At 43.6% G+C, this 27,533-nt stretch overlaps 1 protein-coding gene and 1 long non-coding RNA gene across 2 annotated transcripts in view; one reads left to right on the plus strand and one right to left on the minus strand.

The window, feature by feature from the left end:
* The window catches only part of LOC106609937 (melatonin receptor type 1A-A), a 57,918-nt gene that overhangs the window by 22,790 nt on the left and 7,595 nt on the right, over positions 1-27,533 (plus strand). The window lies entirely within an intron of this gene.
* LOC106609938 (uncharacterized) lies at positions 4,711-9,237 on the minus strand. Its single transcript, XR_014393049.1, has 9 exons — positions 8,490-9,237; positions 7,678-8,074; positions 7,378-7,481; positions 7,171-7,270; positions 6,873-7,022; positions 5,808-5,915; positions 5,518-5,698; positions 5,097-5,409; positions 4,711-4,937 (listed from the first exon to the last, which is right to left on the minus strand). It is a non-coding gene; the product is annotated as an uncharacterized LOC106609938 (long non-coding RNA).

The following is a 27,533-nucleotide window of genomic DNA, read 5'->3' on the forward strand; positions in this document are numbered from 1 at the left end:
CCTTGGGCACAGGGACTATTGTGGTCTGCTTGAAACATAACAGACTCGGTCAGGGAGAGGTTGAAAATGTCAGTGAAGACACTTGCCAGTTGGTCCACGCATGCTTTGAGTACACGTCCTGGTAATTCGTCTGGCCCTGCGGCTTTGTGAATGTTGACCTGTTTAAAGGTTTCGCTCACATCGGCTACCGAGAGCATTATCACACAGTCATCCAGAACAGCTGGTGCTATTGTGCATACTTCAGTGTTGCTTGCCTCAAAGCGAGCATAAAAGGCATTTAGCTCGTCTGGTCAGCTCACATCTGGGTTTCCCTTTGTAGTCCGTAATAGAGCCGGTGTAGTAGGATTCAATCTTAATCCTGTATTAAAGCTTTGCTTGTTTGATGGTTCGTCTGAGGGCATAGCGGGATTTCTTATAAGCGTCTGGATTAGTTTCCCCCTCCTTGAAAGCAGCAGCTCTAGCCTTTAGCTTGATGCTGTTGTTGCCTGTAATCCATGGCTTCTGGTTGGGATATGTACGTACGGTCACTTTGGGGACAACGTCGTCGATGGACTTATTGATGAAGCCGATGACTGAAGTGGTATACTCCTCAATGCCATTGGATGAATCCCGGAACACATTCCAGTCTGTGCTAGCAAAACAGTCCTGTAGAGTAGCATTCGCAGCATCTGACCACTTCTGTATTGAGCGAGTCACTATTACTTCCTGCTTCGTTTTTGCTTGTAAGCAGGAATCAGGAGGAAAGAATTATGGTAAGATTGGAAGGCCGGGGAGAGCTTTGGAAGGCCGGGGAGAGCTTTGTGTGTGGAGTAAATGTGGTCTAGAGTTTTTTTTTCCCCCTCTGGTTGCACATGTGACATGCTGGTAGAAATGTGGTAAAACTGATTTAAGTTTGCCTGCATTAAAGTCCCCGGCCACTAGGAGCACCGCTTCTGGATGAACATTTTCTTGTTTGCTTATGGCCTTATACAGTTGGTTGAGTGAGGTCTTAGTGCCAGCATCAGTCTGTGGTGGTAAATAGATGGCTACGAATAATATAAACTCAGCAAAAAAGAAACGTCCTCTCACTGTCAACTGCGTTTATTTTCAGCAAACTTAACATCTGTAAATATGTGTATGAACATAAGATTCAAGAACTGAGACAAAAACTGAACAAGTTCCACAGATATGTGACTAACATAAATGGAATAATGTGTCCCTGAACAAAGGGGGGTCAAATTTAAAAGTAACAGTCAGCATCTGCTGTGGCCACCAGCTGCATTAAGTACTGCAGTGTATCTCCTCATCATGAACTGGACCAGATTTTCCAGTTCTTGCTGTGAGATGTTACCCCACTCTTCCACCAAGGCACCTGCAAGTTCCCGGACATTTCTGGGGTGGAATGGCCCTTGCCCTCACCCTCCGATCCAACAGGTCCCAGACGTGCTCAATGGGATTGAGATCCGGGCTCTTTGCTGGCCATGGCAGAACACTGACATTGCTGTCTTGTAGGAAATCATGCACAGAACGTGCAGTATGGCTGGTGGCATTGTCATGCTGGAGGGTCATGTCAGGATGAGCCTGCAGGAAGGGTACCACATGAGGGAGGAGGATGTCTTCCCTGTAATGCACAGCGTTGAGATTACCTGCAATGACAACAAGCTCAGTCCGATGATGCTGTGACACACCGCCCCAGACCATGACGGACCCTCCACCTCCAAATCGATCCCGCTCCAGAGTACTGGCCTCGGTGTAACGCACAGTCCTTCGATGATAAACACGAATCCGACCATCACCTCTAGTGAGACAAAACCGTTAGTCGTCAGTGAAGAGTAATTTTTGCCAGTCCTGTCTGGTCCAGCAACCATGGGTTTGTGCCCATCGGCGACGTTGTGCCTGGTGATGTCTGGTGAGGACCTGCCTTACAACAGGCCTACAAGCCCTCAGTCCAGCCTCTCTCAGCCTATTGAGGACAGTCTGAGCACTGATGGAGGGATTGTGCGTTCCTGGTGTAACTCGAACAGTTGTTGTTGCCATCCTGTACCTGTCCCGCAGGTGTGATGTTCGGATTTACCGATCCTGTGCAGGTGTTGTTACACATGGTCTGCCACTGCGAGGACGATCAGCTGTCCGTCCTGTCTCCCTGTAGCACTGTCTTAGGCGTCTCACAGTACGGACATTGCAGTTTATTGCCCTGGCCACATCTGCAGTCCTTATGCCTCCTTGCAGCTTGCCTAAGACACGTTCACGCAGATGAGCAGGGACCCTGGGCATCTTTCTTTTGGTGTTTTTCAGAGTCAGCAGAAAGGCCACTTTAGTGTCCTAAGTTTTCATAACTGTGACCTTAATTGCCTACCATCTGTAAGCTGTTAGTGTCTTCAAGACCGTTCCACAGATGCATGTTCATTAATTGTTTATGGTTCATTGAACATGGATGGGAAACATGTTTAAACCCTTTACTATGAAGATCTGTGAAGTTATTTGGATTTTTACGAATTATCTTTGAACGACAGGGACATTTCTTTTTTTGCTGAGTTTAGATGAGAACTCTCTTGGTAGATAGTGTGGTCTACAGCTTATCATAAGGTACTCTTCCTCAGGTGAGCAATACCTCTAGACTTCTTTAATTTTATACATCGCGCACAAGCTGTTATTGACAAAAAGAGACACACCCCCAACCCTCGTCTTACCAGACGTGGCTTCTTCTCTCTTCTGCCGGTGCATTGGTAGATTAATCGTAAGTCATCAATTTTTATTTTCCAATCATTGCATGTTAGCAAGTAGAACGGATGGCTGTGGAAGTTCTCGCTCGCCTACAAATTCTCAGAAGGCAGCCCGACCTGAGACCTCTTTTCCTCTGTCTTTTCTTCATGCAAATGACGGGGATTTGGGCCTGTTCCCGGGAAAGCACTATGTCCTTCTCGTCGGACTCATCAAAGGAAAAATCTTCCAGTTTGTGATGAGTAATCGCTGTTCTGTTGTCCAGAAGTTCTTTTTGATCATAAGAGACGGTAGCAGCAACATTATTTCTAAAATAAGTAAAAAAAAAAATAGGTTACAAACAACGCAAAAAAACTAACAAAATAGCACAGTTGGTTAGATTACATTGTCATATGCTGTCAACAGTTTCTAATTCCCTGTCCAAACTGTCCAAACTGTCATAACAATATTAACTTATCCAGTATTGACAGGGCAGAAGGCGTGGGAATAGAGTAAAATCATTTTGACTTGTAATTTTAAAAAACATTTTTACTAAGAATCCTGGTTATTTTACATTGTTTAGCTCTCAAAGTGAGTTTAGACTTCCACCCCTGGTTATCCATACCCTAAATCTTCCTTGCCTGTCTTGCCACAGAGACACTGATCTTTGGTTAGTTTAGCATTTTACCCACTAATGGTTAAGGTTAGGATTGGAAGCTGATTCTAGATCTGTACCTGGGGAAACTTCACCTTGGACCACTTTCATTTTACATTTTAGTCATTTAGCAGACGCTCTTATCCAGAGCGACTTACAGTAGTAAATACATACATTTCATTTCATGCATTTCTTTTTTTTGTACTGGCCCCCTGTGGGAATCGAACCCACAACCCTGGCATTGCACACACCATGCTCTACCAACTGAGCCACAGGGAAGGCGTAAACTTTCCTACAAAGGAATGCCTTCCTTTGGAAGAGAAGTCCCAGATGGCATCCCAAGCCGCGTCCTCAGAACATTTGCAGACCAGATGGCTGGAGTGTTTACGGACATATTCAATCTCTCAATATACCACTCTGTTGTCCCCAATTGCTTCAAGATATCCACAATTTTTCCTGTACCTAAGGAAGCGAACGTAATTTAACTAAATTACTAACTCCCCGTAGCACTCACTTCTGTCATCATGAAGTGCTTTGAGAGTCTAGTTAAGGATCATATCACCTTCACCTTACCCGACATCCTAGAGCCACTACAATTCGCATACCTCCCAAACAGATCCATGGATGATGCAATCGCCATTGCGCTGCACACTGCCCTATCCCACCTGACTGCAGCTCAACCTTCAACACCATAGTGCTCTCCAAGCTCATTACTAAGCTCAGGCCTGTCATGCCAAATAATGTCGCCCTGCCAAAAAGTGTCTGCGTCACAATGGGATTCGATAAACATTTAGCATCCGTTGCTATATCAACGGTATGATGACCTAATGATTCGAATTTTGGAGATCACTATAGCAGAAATGACATTCCTTTCAACAAGGCTGATTTCCGCGACAATTTCACTGTTTAGAGTTTAGTTTAGCTAATAAAATGAAAACATTACTTTGAACTGCTTTTGTGTACCTTGTTAACATCACAACATGAAATCCATGTCTTAAACGTTGCTATGTTTCGGAAATGGCAAAGAAAACGTGTAATCTGCTTGACACATTCAAGTTACTTACCTTACAGATTACGAAGGCAGCTAATTTCCACTTCATTCATATGCAAATCCGTTTGATTCATACACTGGCTTGTCTGGCTGTCATGTTTTTATTTTAAACTGCCCTTCCCTTATCTACACTGAAATAATATAATTTCACTAGTCCTCTATTATGATAAATTTTTTCTATCTCGCATAGCTCATTAGTACTCCATGGTGGTTGAATATATGTAGGTCCTAGTATACAACAATGAATAATGTGGAACAAATAAATACCATCAAAGGATAACTTACAATAATGAACACCTTGTGAAACAGCTGTGAACTAACCTGGCAATATTTTAGATTTTAATACATCAACTTTTATATTTTTTTGTACAATTGGGTCATTAATTTATTTTCAGATTTTTTTTCACACTCACATTGGCAATCATAGACTAAAATACTGAATTCTGGTTTGGGGAATATTGAGGAGGTGGTTGCTGTGTGGGTGGGAGGTTCTGCCTGTCACTTGTTCTCCACAGGCAGCCATGTCTGGGTGTTGGGCAGAACCCCTAGGTCCTGGAGAACAGGAGCAAAGTTAAAGGGAACAGGGTAGGAGACAGACGTAAACAAGCAAACACACAGGTTACACTTTACTGTGAGAAAATGTGATGGATTAGTGCATTGTTATAAATGGGAGATATGTACTTTTCAACACTTTTGGAAGGTATAGCCTACCTCAAGCTGGTCCCCCTCCGACTCCAAGCACAGAGAATCAGACTGATCCAAACTCACTGGTTCTGGTGAATGGGATACCTCCTCGAGGGGCTTGGACAGTCGATGGTCCTAAAGTCATTTGGAGAGGTAAATTGAAGAGCTTTATTTTTATAAGCTCAGCATAACTACCGTTTCTTGCTTCCTCAAATGTCAACCAAAGCTTAATATACTTTGTCCATTGGACTTCACCGAAGTGTATGGCGTCAGTGCTTTCAGTGGTCGACCATCAAACTCCTCCAACTGTAGAAGATTGTTGGCTTCCACCGAGGTAAACCTAGGAAGACAAAGAAAAATATCAGTGTTATAAGGAAGCTTAAACTAGCTTCAGGTTATTTTGTGTGCAAATGCAAATAGTTATGATCTGAGATTTTTTTATATTCACCTTAAAAGATGGTGACCCCAGCTAGGAGCGAAAGAGCAGCGAGGTTTTCCAGGTCTTGCCTTCCTTTTGTCCTTCTTCCAGACCAAGTAATTCGCCCAAATGTCATAGCAGTTGGTCTCTTTGATTCTGCTCCGATAGCTCTCCTTCTGTTTCTCCTGTGCCTTTCGAGGTTCAGTCTTATCTTGATTGATAACAGGAGTAAATGAAATTAGATTTCATATTACAAATACATTTCTTACATATCTCTTGGAGGGACAGAAAATAAATTAACAGCAGACAATCATTTTTACCTGGTCAAAAACATCCACATCCTTCTCAGTCCGTGCCTAAAGGTGGTCCTCGAAGGCGTTCTGATGTGGTTCGACAACTTCCACCACATCAGGTGGTGGTTCAGTGATCTGAAAGTATGTTATACAAACATAGCAACAGACAAACAGCAACACTAAGTCAATCACAAATTTGAAAGACCACAGTACAGTGGGGGGGGAAAGTATTTGATCCCCTGCTGATTTTGTACGTTTGCCCACTTACAAAGAAATGATCAGTCTATAATTTTAATGGTAGGTTTATATGAACAGTGAGAGACAGAATAACAACAAAAAAAATCCAGAAAAACGCATGTCAAAAATGTTATAAAATGATTTCCATTTTAACGAGGGAAATAAGTATTTGACCCCTCTGCAAAACATGACTTAGTACTTGGTGGGAAAACCCTTGTTGGCAATCACAGAGGTCAGACGTTTCTTGTAGTTGGCCACCAGGTTTGCACACATCTCAGGAGGGATTTTGTCCCACTCCTCTTTGCAGATCTTCTCCAAGTCATTAAGGTTTTGAGGCTGACGTTTGGCAACTCGAACCTTCAGCTCCCTCCACAGATTTTCTATGGGATTAAGGTCTGGAGGCTGGCTAGGCCACTCCAGGACCTTAATGTGCTTCTTCTTGAGCTACTCCTTTGTTGCCTTGGCCGTGTGTTTTGGGTCATTGTCATGCTGGAATACCCATCCACGACCCATTTTCAATGCCCTGGCTGAGGGAAGGAGGTTCTCACCCAAGATGTGACAGTACATGGCCCCGTCAAATGATGCGGTGAAGTTGTCCTGTCCCCTTAGCAGAAAAACACCCCCAAAGCATAATGTTTCCACCTCCATGTTTGACGGTGGAGATGGTGTTCTTGGGGTCATAGGCAGCATTCCTCCTCCTCCAAACACAGCGAGTTGTTCAAATAAACCTACCATTAAAATTATAGACTGATCCTTTTTTTTATCAGTGGGCAAACATACAAAATCAGCAGGGGATCAAATAATTTTCCCCCCCACTGTATATACAATAATTGTATATAAAATTGCATTGTTTACCTCAGTCAACAGCTGCGGCTCCTGTCCATACTCGGTGGATGCCTGGATGCTGTTGTTGTGTGCAAAGAGAATTACCTTCAGGTTGTTCTCTCACCCTTCCTGATACCAATCAAGGCAGTCTTGAAAGTCTGGTTGGTCCATTCATCAAACCTGGAGGAGGGGGTAGGAAAGTGATATCTATTTACAATGTAAGATATTGAAATTCGTCTGATTATGTACCATGGAAAAACTAAAACAAATTGTACAAAATAAATAAAACAAACCATTAGTGACAGAATATAACTTTTTACATCCGTACCTTGTTCCAGAATTCATGACCTAGGTCACTCATGATGACCTCAGGAGAGCCGTGGGTGTTGAAGATGTCCATCATAGCCTTGGAGGTGGCCAGTCTCGTCCTTGATGGGTATCATACAAAACGAAATCTATTTTTGGGTCCAAGCACCCTTTTTAATGGGTTACAGAAGGGAATTTAGAGTTAAGCACGTACTCTTCCTTTACTAACCTTAATGGGTATTGCCTCCACCCACTTGGTAAAGTGATCGGTCGCCGTCAGACACCAGCTGTTGCCATTCCTGGATTTCGTGAAGGGTCCGATGAGGTCCACCCCTAACATTTAAAGTGTTAGAGGGAAGATTACTTTATTCTTACCGGTATCTGTGTCATACAGTATGCAGATTTTCATATTTGTAAGGATACTGACACTCACACACACACATTCTATAATATTAAACTCTGCTGTGGTCAAATAAAGCAACCATTACTAAACAACTTATCAAGACAAAATTTGAATTGGGACACTTACCGATCATGTGCCAAGGTGAAACAACTTTGATAGGGCTTCTACTCTGGCGCCACATTCTTCGCCTTCTCAAACCTCTGGCAGGCTAGACAGGGTACTGACCTTCAAGCAATAAGTGACAAATTGAAACATTGGGGCTCTCTGATATGACATTTATTGAAATCATAATAATTTCAGATATAATAGAATGTGATTGATAAACAAAAGGTTATTTCACTTTCCCAGCTGTCCACCTCCTTGACAATTCCCCGTCAGAAGAAGCGTAGGTTGATTTTGGCAATCATGCTCTTCATTCCGAAATGGCCAGAATGCTTCTTGGTCAGTACAGCCTCTTTCTCCTTAGCAAAAATCACCTTCCTATATGGCTGGCCATCCTTCCCCAGTAGGTACATGTATTTGCCTAACAAGTTGGAAGAGATATACTCTAGTCTAAGTACATTTGTACTGCTGCCATTCGTTCTCTCTTTCTCTCTCTTCATCTCTCTCTCTGTCTTCCACTCTCTTCCCACCTCTCTCTACCCTCTCTCAATTTTATCCTTTCTTTCTTCCTCTCCCCCCTCTCTCTCTGTGTCTGTCTAGCGAAGACACCTAGTTTGGAATGACCATAATTGCTTACACCTATCCATTTGATTGATAAGGTTTAACTTATAGCTAGACACCTCATATGACAGACATATAACTGGAGTCAATGGAATGGTATCAACCACACCACGTGTTTGATACCATTCCATTTTCTCCATTCCATACTATTTGACCGACTGACTGGGTTCGAGCATCATCTAAAATCGATAATAACATTGTAAATATCCCCTTACCTTTGATTATCTCCATCAGAAGGCAGGCATCCCAGGTCCGGAACAAATGTGGTTTCTTTTGACAAAGTTCATAATTTATGTCCAAATAACACCAAGTACTTAGCGTTCATTATGCTCCCACAAAACGTGGTGGGGGGAGTGTAATTCACGCCGAAAAGCTAAAAAAAACCTAGTAAATAATCTATTTATGTTCGTTCAAACATGTCAAATGTTGTTTAGCATTAATCTTTTGGTCCATTTTTAACGTTAAACATCAGTAATATTTTCACACAACCTATCCTATGTCTAGATAAACAATGAAGACAAAACTCACGTTTCTCAGATTTATGCGCAGGCGCAAAAAAATGAAGTGATGACATGTCAACTTCCTTGGATTCTAATTTGCTCTCTGTTTATCATAGACGCTTCAAACAACTTTATAAAGATCGTTGACATCTAGTGGAAGCCGTAGGTGTTGCGAAATGAATCCTTTCTCACTATGGTATCTATAAAACAATGACACTAAATAGTACAGTCACAAAATTCACATTTTTTTTTTATCTATTTTTCACAGGTTTTTGCCTGCAATATGAGTTTTGTTATACTTACAGACACCATTCAAACTGTTTTAGAAAATTCAGAGTGTTTTCTATCCGAATGTGTTAATAATATGCATATCCTAGCTTCTGAGTTGGTGTAGGAGGCAGTTAAAAATGGGCACATATTTTTTTCAAAATGTCTCAATACTGCCCCCGAGCCCCAACAGGTTTTAAGAAAGTTTTGTGAATCTAGGCCCTGGACCTGTCTAGGCCCTAGACCTCTATACCGGAGTATATAGTTAATTACTTGCATCAGGTGTATTAGTACTGTCCTAGAACGCATACCCTGTGGTTCCCCCCAGGACCTTGATTCTAAAGCCCTGCTCATTACTCTAGAATCTGGAGGCACCTTTTGACTTCACACCATGCCATGTGAAGATTCAAAGGGGATTCAGCCCAGACTCCGTTGAGCTGTATCTACAGACTAAGAATGACTAATTCATAATTTATCTGGTTTAGCTCTCTCTGCACACTCCCAAACTGCAACGCTCAGCTCCGTCTCCCAAGTCTCTCCTGGTGGTGTGTGTGTGTGTGTGTGTGTGAGGCTGCTGTTTCCCTGGAACATTCTGCCCAATCCTGTTTGCTAAGTTTCTGCCTGCTGGTATGTTTCTAATCACCACCCAAGAGTTGTCTGTGTTTTCAAACGTTGAACTCTCTAAGACCTGAAGACTTGTGCTGTAGGTCCGTGAGGTAAAAGCTCAGCAGGCTAAAACACTGTTGTGGCATGCAGGATATTGGTGCTCGAACCCAGTCAGTCGGTCAAATAGGGGGGTATGTGCGTGAGTCAGTGTGTGGCTCTCTTTTCAGTTTGTGTGTGTGTGTGTATCTCTGTCGTGTGTATCTCTTTCTCCACTGTGTGTGTATTTCTGTCTCCACTATGTGTGTGTGTGTGTGTGTGTGTGTGTGTGTGTGTGTGTGTGTGTGTGTGTGTGTGTGTGTATCTCTCCAATGTGTATCTCTGTATCTCCACTGTGTGTGTGTGTATCTCTGTCTCCAGTGTGCATATCTCTGTCTCCAGTGTGTGTCTGTGTGTGTATCTCTTTCTCCAGTGTGTGTGTGTGTGTGTGTGTGTGTGTGTGTGCCTCTCTCCAGTGTGTCTAAGCACTCTTCAATGTTTCACATTGTTCACAACAGTTCCAAGATGGCGTAGCAGTGCAGACGTGGTTTGACGTTCTCCCATGTACATTTTTGTATTTTGTCTTTTTTTGTATATATTTAAATCTCTTTTCAATCTCTTTTCCATTTTTAAATTAAATATACCTTCCGGTAACCCGCCTCACCCAATGTGATACGGATCCGCTATTTTTAGACCTTATAGCCAGAACCTCCATCAGGAGCCTGTCACGCCCTGACCTTAGAGATCTTATTAATTCTCTATGTTTGGTTAGGTCAGGGTGTGACTCGGGTGGGAATATCTATGTTTTCTATTTCTTTGTTTTTGAGCCAGTGTGGTTCCCAATAAGAGGCAGCTGTCTATCGTTGGCTCTGATTGGGAATCATACTTAGGCAGCCTGTTTTCCACCTGAGTTTTGTGGGAGGTTATTTTCTGTTTAGCGAATGTGCCTGACGGAACTGTGCGGTTTCCCTTTTGTTATTTTGTTTGAGTGTTTTTTGAAAATAAATGTCATGAACACTTACCACGCTGCGCTTTGGTCCACTTCTCTTTCCAACGACAACAGTTACAGAGCTAGCCATCAGAATCTAATCAGCTAATTAGCTATTTAGTCATCGTCAGCCACTGCTAGCGGCCTTTACCTTCTGCACAGACACCAGCCGCTTTTAGCCTGGATAATACTTGCTAGCCTGCCAGTATCAGACTGTTTTCTCCACTACAACACCGGATTCCTGCAGTAAGCCCTGGACCATTACTCCTGATCATCACAGCTAGCTAGCTGCCACCGAGTGGCCCAACCCCGAAGCTAGCTCTGAGCCAGGCCTGCTCAGTGATCACTGTTACACAGCTGATGCCTCCTCGACTCTAGCCCAACACGGCTAGAATCCACTACTCCAGCGGATCCTTGCCGTAAGCTCTGGACTTTTGCAACGGATCATCGCTGCTACTGAGTGGCTATAGCGGCTAATGCCCCTGTCCCGAAGCTAGCACCAGTTAGCCGCGAGCCAGACGCATCTCCCGGCTAGCAAACGAAATTACTACAACTACAATACCTCTTTCGCCAACTGGCCTGGACCCTTTGTCGACACGGCGCCCCGCCATACCACCACGACTGGTCTGCCGACGTAACTCCATCCGCTGTGCCCTCAACCGGACATCGGAGCAGACGCTTTTACTAGCTCCGACCTGCTAACGCTAGCAAGCGTGTCTCCCGCTTGCTAGCGTAGTAACAACTACCCCGGCTTCCCTGTTTGATCTATTGCTGTTCACTGGACCCTATGATCACTTGGCTACATAGCTGATGCCTGCTGGACTGTTCATTAATCACGGTACTCCATTTTGTTTATTTATTTTTTAAATATCTTTTTTTTTTTAATTCTGTCGGCCCCAGCCTCGAACTCAGGCCCTGTGTGTAGTTAACTGACCATCTCTGCCCATTCATCGCCATTTTACCTGTTGTCTTAGCTGATTAGCTGTTGTCTTACCCATTGTCTTAGCTAGCTCTCCCAATCAACACCTGTGATTGCTTTATGCTTTGCTTTATGTCTCTCTCAAGTGTCAACATGCCTTGTATCCTGTTTTTTAGGATAGTTATCACTGTTTTACTTTACTGCGGAGCCCCAGTCCCATTCAACATGCCCCAGATACCTCCTTTGTCCCACCTCCCACACGCGGTGACCGCACCCAGCATAACTAGCGCGTCCAGAGATGCAACCTCTCTTATCATCACTCAATTCCTGGGTTTACCTCCACTTTACCCGCACCCCACCACACCCGTCTGTACATTATGCCCTGAATCTATTCTACCACGCCCAGAAATCTGCTCCTTTTATTCTCTGTCCCCAATGAACTAGACGACCAGTTTTGATAGCCTTTAGCCGTACCCTCATCCTACTCCTCCTCTGGTGATGTGTAGGTTAACCCAGGCCCTGCGTGTCCCCAGGCACTCATTTGTTTTCTTCTGTAACTGAAAAAGCCTTCTCCCTTGCACACTCTGCCAACCCTGATGTCCTTGCCATGTCTGAATCCTGGCTTAGGAAGGCCACCAAAAATTCGACAACATTTTCTGTCAAGATAGAACTGCCGAAGGGGGAGGAGTTAGCCTGCAAAGTTCTGTCATACTTTCCAGGTCTATGCCCAAACAGTTCGAGCTTCTAATTAAAAAAATTACTCTCCAGAAATAAGTCTCTCACTGTTGCTGCCTGTTATAGACCCCCCTCAGCTCCCAGCTGTACCCTGGACACCATATGTGAATTGATTGCCCCCCATCTATCTTCAGAGTTTGTTCTGTTAGGTGACCTAAACTGGGATATGCTTAACACCCCGGCAGTCCTACAATCTAAGCTAGATGCCCTCAATCTCACACAAATGATCAACGAACCCACCAGGTACAACCATAAATCCGTAAACATGGGCACCCTCATAGATATTATCCTGACCAACTCGCCCTCCAAATACACCTCTGCTGTTTTCAATCATGATTTCAGCGATCATTGCCTAATTGCCTGCATCCGCTATGGGTCCGCGGTCAAACGACCACCCCTCATCACTGTCAAACGCTCCCTAAAACACTTCTGCCAGCAGGCCTCTCTAATCAACCTGGCCCGGGTATCCTGGAAGGATATTGACCTCATTCGAGGATGCCTGGTCGTTCTTTAAAAGTAATTACCTCACCATCTTAAATAAGCATGCCCCTTTCAAAAAATGTAGAACTAAGAACAGATATAGCCCTTGGTTACCTCCAGACCTGACTGTCCTCGACCAGCACAAAAACATCCTGTGGCGGACTGCACTGGCATTGAATAGTCCCCGTGATATGCAACTTTTCAGGGAAGTCAGGAACCAATAAACGCAGCCAGGAAAGCAAAGGCTAGCTTTCTCAAACAGAAATTTGCATCCTGTAGCTCTAACTCCAAAAAGTTTTGGGACTCTAAAGTCCATGGAGAATAAGAGCACCTCCTCCTAGCTGCCCAGTGCACTGAGGATAGGTAACACTGTCACCACTGATAAATCCACGATAATCGAGAATTTCAACACGCATTTGTCTACGGCTGACGACGCTTTCCTCCTGGCTACCCCAACCCCGGCCAACAGCTCCGCACCCAACGCAGCTACTTGCCCAAGCCTCCCCAGCTTCTCCTTCACCCAAATCCAGATAGCAGATGTTCTGAAAGAGCTGCAAAACCTGGACCCGTACAAATCAGCTGGGCTAGACAACCTGGACCCTCTCTTTCTAAATTAATCCACCGCAGTTGTTGCAACTCCTATTAACAGTCTGTTCAACCTCTCTTTCGTATAGTCCGAGATCCCTAAAGATTGGAAAGCTGCCGCGGTCATCCCCCCTCTTCAAAGGGGGTGACACTAGACCCAAACTGTTACAGACCTATATCTATCCTGCCCTGCCTTTCTAAAGTCTTCGAAAGCCAAGCTAACAAACAGATCACTGACCATTTCGAATCCCACCGTACCTTCTCCGCTGTGCAATCCGGTTTCCAAGCTGGTCACGGGTGCACCTCAGCCACGCTCAAGGTACTAAACGATATCATAACTGCCATTGATAAAAGACAGTACTGTGCAGCCGTCTTCATCGACCTGGCCAAGGCTTTCGACTCTGTTAATCACCGTATTCTTATCGGCAGTCTCAACAGCCTTGGTTTCTCAAATGACTGCCTCGCCTGGTTCACCAACTACTTCTCAGACAGAGTTCAGTGTGTCAAATCGTAGGGCCTGTTTTCCGGACCTCTGGCAGTCTCTATGGGGGTACCACAGGGTTCAATTTTCAGGCCGACACTTCTCTGTATATATCAATGATGTCGCTCTTGCTGCGGGTGATTCCCTGATCCACCTCTATGCAGACGACACCATTCTGTATACATCTGGCCCTTTGGACATTGTGTTAACCTCTCTGGGCTAGGCGGGATGAATTCGTCCCACCTACGTAACAGCCAGTGTAATCCAGTGGCGCGATTTTCAAATACCTTAAAAATCCTATTACTTCAATTTCTCAAACATATGACTATTTTACAGCTATTTAAAGACAAGACTCTCGTTAATCTAACCACACTGTCCGATTTCAAAAAGGCTTTACAACAAAAGCAAAACATTAGATTATGTCAGCAGAGTACCAAGCCAGAAATAATCAGACACCCATTTTTCAAGCTAGCATATAATGTCACAAAAACCCAGAAGACAGCTAAATGCAGCACTAACCTTTGATCTTCATCAGATGACAACCCTAGGACATTATGTTATACAATACATGCATGTTTTGTTCAATCAAGTTCATATTTATATCAAAAACCAGCTTTTTACATTAGCATGTGATGTTCAGAACTAGCATACCCCCCGCAAACTTCCGGGGAATTTACTAACAATTTACTAAATTACTCATGATAAACGTTCACAAAAAGCATAACAATTATTTTAAGAATTATAGATACAGAACTCCTCTATGCACTATATGTCCGATTTTAAAATAGCTTTTTGGTGAAAGCACATTTTGCAATATTCTAAGTACATAGCCCAGCCATCACGGGCTAGCTATTTAGACACCCGGCAAGTTTAGCCTTCACCAAAATCAGATTTACTATAACAAAAATGTTACCTTTGTTGTCTTCGTCAGAATGCACTCCCAGGACTTCTACTTCAATAACAAATGTTGGTTTGGTCCCAAATAATCCATCGTTATATCCGAATAGCGGCGTTTTGTTCGTGCGTCCCAGACACTATCCGAAATGGTAAATAAGGGTCGTGCGCATGGCGCAATTCGTGACAAAAAAAATCTAAATATTCCATTACCGTACTTCGAAGCATGTCAACCGCTGTTTAAAATCCATTTTTATGCCATTTTTCTCGTAAAAAAGCGATAATATTCCGACCGGGAATATCCTTTTAGGTAAACAGACAAAGGAAAAGAAAGCTTTCGGTCGACGCGGGCACGAGCCTGAGTCTCACAGTACTGTAACCAGCCACTACCCAAACGCGCTACTTTTTTTCAGCCAGAGCCTGCAAAGCCACGATTCAGCATTTTGCCGCCTTCTGAGAGCCTATGGCAGCCGTAGGAAGTGTCACGTTATAGCTAAGATCCTCACTCTTCAATAAACAGAGACAAGAAGAACGACACCTTGTCAGACAGGCCACTTCCTGCATGAAATCTTCTCAGGTTTTTGCCTGCCATATGAGTTCTGTTATACTCACAGACACCATTCAAACAGTTTTAGAAACTTTAGGGTGTTTTCTATCCAAAGCCAATAATTACATGCATATTCTAGTTACTGGGCAGGAGTAGTAACCAGATTAAATCGGGTACGTTTTTTTATCCAGCCGTGTCAATACTGCCCCCTAGCCCTAACAGGTTAACAAACCTCCAAACGAGCTTCAATGCCATACAACACTCCTTCCGTGGCCTCCAACTGCTCTTAAATGCTGGTACAACTACATGCATGCTTTTCAACCGTTCGCTGCCCGCACTCACCCGCCCGTCGAGCATCATGACTCTGGACGGTTCTGACTTAGAATAGAATCTACAAATACCTAGGTGTCTGGCTAGACTGTAAACTCTCCTTCCAGACTCATATTAAACATCTCCAATGCAAAATAAAATCTAGAATCGGCTTCCTATTTTGCAACAAAGGCTCCTTTACACACACCGCCAAACATACCCTCGTAAAACTGACTATCATACCGATCCTCGACTTCGGCGATGTCATTTATAAAATAGCCTCCAACACTCTACTCAGCAAACTGGATGCAGTCTATCACAGTGCCATCCATTTTGTCAGCAAAACCCCATATACCACCCACCACTGCGACCTGTATGCTCTAGTCGGCTGGCCCTCGCTACCTATTCGTCGCCAGACCCACTGGCTCCAGGTCATCAATAAGTCTATGCTAGGTAAAGCTCCCGACTTATCTCAGCTCACTGGTCACGATAACAACACCCACCCGTAGCACGCGCTCCAGCAGGTATATCTCACTGGTCATCCCCAAATCCAACACCTCCTTTGGCTGCCTTTCCTTCCAGTTCTCTGCTGCCAATGACTGGAACGAATTGCAAAAATCACTGCAGCTGGAGACTTATATTTCCCTCACTAACTTTAAACATCAGCTATCTGAGCAGCTAACCGATCGCTGCAGCTGTACATAGCCCATCTGTAAATAGCCCATCCAATCTACCTACCTCATCCCCATATTGTTTTTATTTACTTTTCTGCTCTTTTGCACACCAGCATTTCTACTTGCACATCATCATCTGCACATCTATCACTCCAGTGTTAATTTGCTAAATTGTAATTACTTCGCTACTATGGCCTATTTATTGCCTTACCTCCTAACGCCATTTGCACACACTGTATAGACTTTTTTTCTATTGTGTTATTGACTGTACGCTTGTTTATTCCATGTGTAACTCTGTGTTGTTTGTGTCGCACTGCTTTGCTTTATCTTGGCCAGGTCGCAGTTGTAAATGAGAACTTGTTCTCAACTGGCCTACCTGGTTAAATAAAGTTGAAATTAAAAAAACATCTGTGTGTGTGCTCCCCCCAATCCCACTGTAGGCGAGATCACACAATGCAGTATAGAAACTAAAAGTGGCATCAAAAGTGCTGCACACGGCGTGCCACCAAATCGGGCAAATGTGTTTAAAAATGAATACGGTACTGATACCGGGAGCCCGGATTCAATAGAAGAGTGATGAGTGGGGCTTTCTGAAAGCCTAACCCCACGTTTAGGCCTGGACCCAGTATTTCTCTGTCTCCTGCGAGGCAGCTCTTCAGGGTGGGAGGGGTGTCTTATTAGGGTTGTCGCGATACTCGTAAGCATCGTGGCAAGGAAACAAAACATGAAGCGGATTTAATTTCTTAAGAAAAACAGTCCTAATGTTCACCTAGAGTCACATTTGTTTGTTTTGCAAGCTCCCGAATGGCGCAGTGGTGTAAGGCACTGCAGCTCAGTGCTTGAGGTGTCACTACAGACCCTGGTTCGATTCCAGGCTGTATCACAACTGGCCGTGATTGGGAGTTCCTTAGAGCGGTGCACAATGTCTCAGCGTCGAGCGGGTTAGGGTTTGGCCGGGATAGGCCATCATTGTAAATAAGAACTTGTTCTTAACTGACTTGCCTAGTTAAATAAAAAGCTATAACACCCAAAATTTTACATAAATACGTTTTTTTATAGGATCATTCGTGTTTTATTTTTTGCCATACTGGTATTGTGACAACCCTAGCAATGTGTGGGGTGGGGATGAAATCTGGTAACAGAGAGAGAGAGAGTTTGTGCATGTCTGTCTATCACTGAGCTTGTGTGTTACTGTGTTGTGTGTAGACTGTGTGTGTGTCTAAGAGAAGTAACAATTTACTGATAAACATTTGAAACAGGACCAATGTGTAAGATATGAGTGCATCAGTCTGCCAGAACCAATCCAAATGAAATATGCATAGGCAGGAAAACTGATTCAAATGTTAGGAATCGCCAGTTCACGAATTACTTTTACTCATATTGTTTTATTTCGAAAATACTTCTTATCTGTTGTGACTGAATTGATGAGTCCTCTTCTTCAGTTCAGTAGCCTATCAAACTTTTATGGATGTAACGGTGTATGACTGTGAGATAACAGCAGTGGGCGCGGGAGAGACAGCTGCTCTCTCTATTTCCCAATTTTTTTTCTCGCCTTATTGCAATTATATGACATTAAGGAGGAAATCGAAGCCTATGCAGCCTGAATGGAGAATGTTTTAGGTACGAACCAGTCTATGAGGGATACAACGTTATTGCCGGCTGCATACAATGCAGTTGGACGGTAAGATGACACAAATCTAAATCACCGTCTGCCGGCATTTTAGGCTAGGCCTATCCCTGTTCTAATAGGCTAAATTTGTCTAATAGGCTAAATGTCACCTTCAGCATTTAGACACTTGTAAAATGGCTTTCGCAATGTCAGATCATAGGCTTTATAAGTTGAGTGACCATCAATGTAATATGCTGAGGCATTGACAGCTAAATGCGCTTGGAGTTGTGTAGCCTACTGGAGAGGATGCAACTCACATCGGACTGCTGATTGGGGTTTTCAGTCATTCAGATTTTATTTAGATTGTTGTTCAGGTTCACCATAACAAATCGTTTTGGTAGTTTTGCTTTAAACAGTCAAGTGTATTTGGTCATTGTTACATGAACAGGGTAATTTCATAAAGAACAATCATTTCGCATTCATTGGCTCTATAAAATTCAAAACGATCTAAACCATTCGCTTTCGAGATGGGGTAAAATCAAAAGATGCATTAAATAAATTGTATAAATGCCATGCTAATTTCTAAATATAAATATTGACATAGTACTAGCTCAAAAAAATGGTTATTTCAGAAAAAAATTGTGTGGGGGAATAAAAGCATAAATTTCCCACTTTCTTAATCTGATAGTGGTGTGGTAGATGCTCAGTCTGCCCAATGGCTCAGCTCAGGTGCTTACACACACACCATTGACATTGACACATACACACATACCAACAGAGGTCCATTTAGCTAAGAGAAGTCACCTCAGACAGATCCAGCTCAGAGAGGCCCAGCTCCTGAGCTCCCATCAGCATAAGATATATATTTAAAATGGAAAATGAATGTGTTCATGCAACAACAACAAAAAGTTGCATCGAATCATGTCGCATCAATTCGTTCCCCTAATCAAACCGAATCGCATCGAATCGTTTCAAACTAAAACATATCGTTCCTGTATTATATCGGAGCCCATGCATCTAGGTGCGTATTGAATCGTTCATCAAAGGAGAGATGCACATCCCTAGTGTGTGTGTGTAGTTGTGTTACTGTCTGTGTGTGTGTTGCTATGATTTAATCTGTTTTAGGGTGTGTTTATGTGTGCGTGAGAGAGAGAGAGAGAGAGAGAGACACACAGAAAGGGAAAGAGAGCGAGTGTGTGTGTGCCAGGGAAAGTGTGTGTGTGTTCTGTCAACCCCAATGTGTGGCTTATTTATTTTGTGTATTTTTTTGGGCCTCTCGCCGAGCTGTCAGAGAAGTAATTACAGGAGTATCTGAGCTGTCTGGGATGGAGGGAGAGAGTGGTGGGAGGCAGGAGAGCGGATGGGATCTACTCACTGTTGTGGAAAATAGGATTCATTTTAATGTTGAATTGAAGATAGTGGATCGTTTTTTAATGCTAAATGCTCAGAATTCCAGATAAGGTATTGGCACGACTTTGATGGTGAACATCTTGCATAAACATGTTCAGAGACTTGAAGGTTAGAGGAGGTCAGAGACCTGGCTGTGTGGTGCCAGGACAACAACCTCTCACTCAACGTGATCAATATCACGTGATCAAGGAGAAGATTTTGCACTACAGAAAAAGGAGGACTGAGCACGCCCCCATTCCCATCGACCGGGCTGTAATGGAGCAGGTTAAGAGCTTCAAGTTCCTTGGTGTCCATCACCAACAAACTATCATGGTCCAAACAAACTAAGACAGTCGTGAAGAGGACACAACAAGGCATGGGTCTTCAGATCCTTAAAAAGGTTCTACAGCTGCACCATTGAGAGCATCCTGACTGATTGCATCACTGCCTGGTATGGCAACTGCTCGGCCTCCGACCGCAAGGCACTACAAAGGGTAGTGCGTACGGCCCAGTACATCACTGGGACCAAGCTTCCTGCCATCCAGGACCTCTATACCAGGCGGTGTCAGAGGAAGGCCCTAAAAATTGTCAAAGACTCCAGCCACCCTAGTCATAGACTGTTGTTTCTACTACCGCATGGCAAGCGGTACCGGAGTGCCAAGTCTAGGTCCAGAAGGCTTCGTAAAAGCTTCTACCACCAAGCCATAAGACTCCTGAACATCTAATCAAATGGCCACCCAGACGCATCTTTTACGCTGCTGCTACTCTGTTTATTATCTATGCATAGTCACTTTAACTCTACCTACATGTACATATTACCTCAATTATCTCGACTAACTGGTGACCCCACACATTGACTCTGTACCGGTACCCCTGTATATAGCCTCGCTATTGTTATTTTACTGCTGCTGTTGAATTATTTGTTACTTCTATTTAAAAAAAAATGTACTTATCTATTTTTTACATAACACTTATTTTTCTTCAAACTGCATTGTTGATTAAGGGCTTGTAAGTAAGCATTGCACTGTAAGGTCTACACCTGTTGTATTCGGCGCATGTGACAGATAAAATTTGATTTGATTTAAACAGAATATTGTTGGGCCGGGTGACAGCTTATGCATTAACAGGTCCCTTACTAACCAGGGTGGTATTCAGTCAGGTACACAGTAGCAAAAAAAATTGAATTGGAAAAAAAAAAATCTGCAGGTCCCCATTTCGAAACATTTCAAAATGTTATTTTACCTACAGAACCTTACCCATAAGGCTTGGCTGCTAGTCATCCTATAGGGCCAAATTATTCACATGAGGGATAAACGGCATGGTTTATCTTTTCATCATTGGGGGTCGGTTTCATTAGAAAAGACACACGACAACAAAGTCATAGAATATCATTGGAAAATGGGAAGATGTGAGATTGAATGGGAATGCGTTGCATAATATGTCAAAGTTTAAGGAGATTAAATTTGAGCTCTCTTAAGTCAGCTGGGGCTAGGTCATCTGCTTAATAAAGATATGGGTGGTAAGAATAACAACCGTCACTCCAAGCAATCAGAATTTAGAGGCTCAGCAGGCAGATGTTAAACCATTGGCTAGACACTGCTTGGCCAACATATTTTTGTCAAAAAACACACTCCGGAGTGAAGTTTACCCTAGGTACAGATCCAGGATCAGCTTCCCCTCCCCCAATCCTAACCTTAACCATTAGTGAGGTTTATGCACAACTGACCCCTGATCAGCATCTAGGGGAAAAATTACACTGATTTACACAACATCTGTATTTCTTAAAGGAATATTAATTGTGTATGTTTTACCAGATGTGTATTGGTATCGTGTAGGTGTGTAGTATTCAGCTACTGTAGGCCACAAACTACACCTGTTTTTTTTTCCAAATGGTCATTGCAAACAGTATGTCGAGGTGTTTTCATTTGGGAGGAATACAATTAAGAGGTAGGTGTAGGAATAATGTAAGATATTGCAGCCTCGTAAATATATTCTCTTATCGAAGGCTCCATGGATTCCCTACTAATGAGTTGGCCAATGTACCAAGCTCATATCAATTTAGTTCAGATTTCATTTAAACCCATCATTCTTTGGAAAATGACCCACTATCCAGTCCATCTTTAATAGTCTATTTTAATTATGGGGATATTTCAGTACATTTTAGTCATTTAGCAGGCACTCTTATCCAGAGCGACTTACAGTAGTGAATGCATACATTTCATACCATTTCATGCATTTTTTGAGTACCATCCAGACAAGCGCACACTCACCAAACTGTAATGCACCCTAATCTTCCTCTCCAAAGATAATCATCTTTTTTTTTTAAATGTACGTGAACCATATATACCGTTTTAATTAGTAACTTAATCAAGAAAAAAATGATCAAACACCCTACCCCCAATCTCCCACCATTTGTCAAACAGCCAGCATAGTGCTATGCTACCAAAATGTCTTTATCTACCTATAGGTAGCTTTTTTAATGGGTTGGTCTTCTGTTTATAATTTGAACGACAGCGAGTAACTCATCATTAAATGGTGGGTTCAATCCGTAGAGATAAATAGAGATCACTACTTGGAAATAACAAATGTCTGCATGGACATTGCCAAAGAGGACTTTCACAATTTTAAAGTAGTCAACTGGGTGGGACTACTCATGGTTTAAGGAAGGATCACATAATTATATCGCGGTCATCAGGAGGGATCAGCCAATGAATTAGACTCATGAAGAAACATTCCATAACTGCAGGTGGCAGTAAATCACCAACCTTGGCTTTATACCTGTTAAAACAACACACTCCAGGTGGCAGTTTTCACCCTTTAAGTTTGTTTACCAACTCATAGAAGAAGTAGAAGAAGATTTACTACTTCAGAGGACTCATTTTTGTATCTGTGCCATTATAGAGTCTGTGACAGCATGGGCAGTGCCATTGAGGCTATCTCCTTTTTAACATTGAACTAGGTAGCTAGCTAACAGGTTTGTGTGTGCCGAGCGGCACCAGAGTTCAAATAAAAACACTTCTTACCCTTTTGTAGTTAATAAATCCAATGTAAAACGTGATAACTGTAGTATCCTTAACTAGCATTGAAAAAGTGAATCCATTCTTCTCTAATAAAAAAAGCTCTCTCCCTAATTTCTGAATCTCTCTTGTAATGTCAGTAAGCTAAAGTAGCCTGTGCTTTGGAGGGGCAGGAGTAGGTAGCCTACACATGCACTGGAATAGATTTTCAGCTGGCAAGCAGACACTGGAATATGTTTCTGAGTGACAGAGTGAGGGCTTTGCATACGTGCTTTGTGCGTTTTTTTATGGGACTGGAAAAAAATGCCCAGAACGTAAAAGAGAGTTATTAACTGGTTACCATGCTTTTAAAATAACGGTTTTGTGCCGGCACATTATAGATCACTTTCATTCCCGGTTCTGATTCTGTTTCTCAAATTTAATTTTGAGGTTTTCAGTTCTGTTTCCTGAACCGGTTCGAACCCTTGCTAGTAATTGCAAAATGGAGCCCAAACCCTGCATAATTGGTTTCCTATATGCAGGAAACCCACTGGGCTCAGATGTCAGTTCAACGTCTAGTTTTGTATATCACGACGCTATGGGTTTTCTGTCCATTTTTCTTAATTGGTGTTCGCGTTCCACCACCTAATGGGATTTGACTGCAATATATGGTTTGATTAGCCTGTTAGCCACCTAGCATTCCTTGAGAAAAAAATAATTGAGAATAGCCCCAGAATCACTAACAACTAAGACCTCTCCCACGCTCGTTTCCTGTAATCCTTGTGTCCTGGCTGAACTTTCAGTCTGTTTCCCCCCTATCTGAGTCACCTCATCAGTCCCCTACTGTGCCGTGCCCAGGCTTGCCTCTACAAATCAAAACTCACGCACCCACTCAAAACAAATTCACCTGGGAGTCTAATTGGAGGTGGAGAGAAGGTGATAATCGCACTGTGGCACTGTGTGTTGGCTATGGACAACACTTTGATTCCTGCTGCTAGGCCATCCCTGGCCTGTATCCTTATGCTACAAAGCTGAAAATCAAAGGCCCCTTTAGAAAATAATGGAGTTGGCCCCTGGGGCTTGCCCAAAGCACCCGGGCAGGTGCCAACACTCCTGTGATACTCCTGATGTGGTGGCCATCATTACAGTGGACCTCTGGTGGGACACGGAAATCGCTTTGATCCTCTGATATTTAACTGCAGAAAAAGGGTTGATGGGATTGGAATTTAGGACCGAATGGGTTTTTATTTGCGATCCCACTCAGTATGGATCCAGAAACGGGCAGCCTTGCGCTTTGACATCCTTTTCTCTAGCGCACAGTGGGGGCGTGGTTCTGTGGATATATTTTTCTCTTACTACTGTATCTGATGGTGGATCTATGAAAAAATATAGAATGGCGCCAAAGGAGATGGCTGCCGTTTTACAATCCCGTTGTATGTTTTTTCGCGTTATTTGTAACTTATTTTGTACATAATGTTTCTGCCGAGAGCTTCTAGATATCAGGATAGCGATTACTCACCCCGTACTGAAGGAATACTTTTTCTTCAACGAGTCAAACGGGAAGGATTTACTTCAGACACCCGACATGGCCCTCATGCCTGTCATTCACAAGAGAAAGAGACAGGGACATCGGGGACAAAGGTCCGGGTACCTTGTAAGGATCCGTCGACGAGAGGGTAATCTACCTTTACCATCGGTTCTATTAGCCAACGTACAATCAATCGATAATAAAATAGAAGAACTACGATCACATATATCCTACCAACGGGACATTAAAAACTGTAATATCTTATTTTTCACGAGTCGTGGCTTAACGACGACATGAATAACATACAGCTGGCAGGTGTTAAGCTCTTTCGTCAGGATAGAACAGCGGCCTCTGGTAAGACAAGGGGTGGCGGTCTATGTATATTTGTAAACAGCTGGTATACGAGGTTTTGCTCGACTATTTACTAAGAGAGTTTTCATCTGTATTTTTGAAAGCTGTCTTTGTACCACCACAAATCAATGCTGGCACTAAGACCGCACTCAATGACCTGTATACGGTCATAAGCAAACAATCCAGAGGTGGCCCTCCTAGTGGCCGGGGACTTTAATAAAGGGAAACTGAAATCCGTTTTACCTCATTTCTATTAGCATGTTAAAATGTGCAACCAGAGGAAAAAGAACTACAGACCACTTTTACTCCACACACAGAGACACGTACAATACTCTCCCTCGCCCTCCATCAAGGAGCGGGACTCTAACCCGGAAGCTTATAAGAAATCCTGCTATGATCTCCGATGAACCATCAAACAGGCAAAGTGTCAATACAGGACTAAGATTGAATCATACTACACCGGCTCCGACACTCGTCAGATGTGGCAGGGCTTGGAAACTATTACAGACTACAAAGGGAAGCACAGCCACGAGCTGCCCAGTGACGCGAGCCTCCAGACAAGGTAAATTACTTCTATGCTCGTTTCGAGGCAAGTAACCCTGAAGCATACATGAGAGCATCAGCTGTTCTGGATGACTGTGTGATCACGCTCTCCGTAGCCAATCTGAGTAAGACTTTTAAACAGGTCAACATTCACAAGGCCGCAGGGCCAGACGGGTTACCGGGACGTGTACTCCGAGCATGCGCTTACCAACTGGCAAGTGTCTTCACTGACATTTTCAACCTGTCCCTGACTGAGTCTGTAATACCAACATGTTTCAAGCAGACCACGATAGTACCTGTGCCCAAGAACACTTAGGTTACCTGCCTAAATGACTACCGACCCGTAGCACTCACGTCTGTAGCCATGAAGTGCTTTGAAAGGCTGGTCATGGCTCACATCAACACCATTATCCCAGAAACCCTAGACCCAGTCCAATTTGTCTACTGACCTAACAGACCCACAGATGATGCAATCGCTATTGCACTCAACTCTGCCCTTTCACACCTGGACAAAAGGAACCCCTATGTGAGAATGCTATTCATTGACCACAACTCAGCGTTCAACACCATAGTACCCGCAAAGCTCATCACTAAGCTAAGGACCCTGGGACAAAACACCTCCCTCTGCAACTGGATCCTGGACTTCCTGACAGGCCGCCCCCAGGTGGTAAGGGTAGGTAACAACACATCCGCTACGCTGATCCTCAACACGGGGGCCCCTCAGGGGTGCTCACTCAGTCCCCTCCTGTACTCCCTGTTCACTCATGACTGCATGGCCAGGCATGACTCCAACACCATCATCAAGTTTGCCGATGACACAACAGTGCTAGGCCTGATCACCAATAACAATGAGACAGCCTGTAGGGAGGAGGTCAGAGACCTGGCCATGTGGTACGAGGACAACAACCTCTCCCTCAACATGATCAAGACAAAGGAGATGATTGGGGACTACAGGAAAAGGAGGACCAAGCACGCCCCCATTCTCATCGATGGGGCTGCAGTGGAGCAGGTTGAGAGCTTCAAGTTCCTTGGTGTCCACATCACCAACAAACTGTCATGGTCCAAAAACACTAAGACAGTCGTGAAAAGGGCATGACAAAGCCTATTCCCCCTCAGGAGACTGAAAGATTTGGCATGGGTCCTCAGTTCCTCAAAAGGTTCTACAGCTGCACCATCGAGAACATCCTGACTGGTTGCAACACTGCCTGGTATGGCAACTGCTCGGCCTCTGACTGCAAGGCACTACAGAGGGTAGTGTGTAAGGACCAGTACATCACTGGGGCCAAGATTCCTGCCATCCAGGGCCTATATACCAGGCAGTGTCAGAGAAAGGCCCTAAAAGTTGTTTGACTCCAGCCACCCCAGTCATAGACTGTTCTCTCTGCTTCCGCATGGCAAGCGGTACCGGAATGCCAAGTCTATGTCCAAAATGCTTCTAAACAGCTTCTACCCACAAGCCATAAGACTCCTGAACAGCTAATCAAAGGGCTACCCAGACCCTTCTTTTACGCTGCTGCTACTTTCTGTTTATTATCTATGCATAGTCACTTTAACTCTACCTACATGTACATATTACCTCAATTACCTTGACTAACCGGTGCCCCCACACATTGACTCTGTACCGGTTCCCCCGTATATAGTCTCGCTATTGTTATTTTACTGCTGCTGTTTAATTATTTGTTACTTTTATTTTCTACTTAACACTTTTTTTTAAATCTTAAAACTTCTTAAAGCATTATTGGTTAAGGGCTTGTAAGTAAATATTTCACTGTAAGGTTGTATTCGGCGCATGTGACATACGCTTTGATTTTGTGAGCAGCTGAGGCATGGTGCAGTGGTGCCCGGGGCTATGACAAGCCGTGACCCACATGGCTTACCCAACCCACACCCCCCTCAGGGCCTCAAGTACAGTAGCCCTTACACAACAGGCCAGGGCCCCATGTGAAGCAAGTAGTGCTAAGCGATTAATTTCGTTAATATTCATTTTTTTACAACTAATTGACCGACACCTGTTCAATGATTTTAATTCTATTTTGTTCATTTTTGATATTCAGCAGTCATAAAAGTATGCCTTATTTACTTTGAAGAACTGTTACAGTTTTCAACCCATATAATCATATAATCAACATTTAAAAAAAGAGTAATTGAACAGAAACTGAACTAACCTCAAAAAGCACTAATCGCTCAGAACTAGAAGCAAGATGAGTGTTTGAGAAAATTATGCAGCTAATGTGTTATTGTGTAGCAGTCAGTGACTGTACATCCTAACATCTAGCTAGCCTAAAACGTAGCTTTTCAGATCCTCGTGTTGGACTGAATCGTAATTTCAAAGTCATAATGACACATTGAATATCTTGTCTGGGGTTGTTAAACCTGCAGGTCAGTGCTACATCTAGAACGGTGACACAAACAGCCTTTGTCACTCAGTTCAGGTATGAACAAATACGATATCTTAACTAGCGCCCGTCCACAGGTTTGATGTTTTCCGTCTATGTTTTTGGAGGAGAGGTTGCAATTAACATTGGAGACGGCAAAACTTCACGAATGAAGGATGGCTTAATTGGAGTGACAACATGACAGCGAACAACTCCGCCCAGGGGGGTTCTGTCTGGCTCCACGACCAACATGGCTGGTCCTGTCATCTCGCTTCGTGCCACCAGCTGTGTGGGCTATGTTGACATCCAGTGTGACACCACCCATGGTGTTTTGTCGTCGAGGCTTCCTCAGCTTCCTGAGGAGAGACAGTGAGTGCGCCGGACAGGTACATGCACAGCTTATGATCCTCAAAGCCACGACACGCTGTGGTCTAGCGGTCCGTAAAA

Source organism: Salmo salar, chromosome 08, assembly GCF_965601325.2.
Source record: "Salmo salar chromosome 08, fSalSal1, whole genome shotgun sequence".
NCBI lineage: Eukaryota > Metazoa > Chordata > Actinopteri > Salmoniformes > Salmonidae > Salmo > Salmo salar.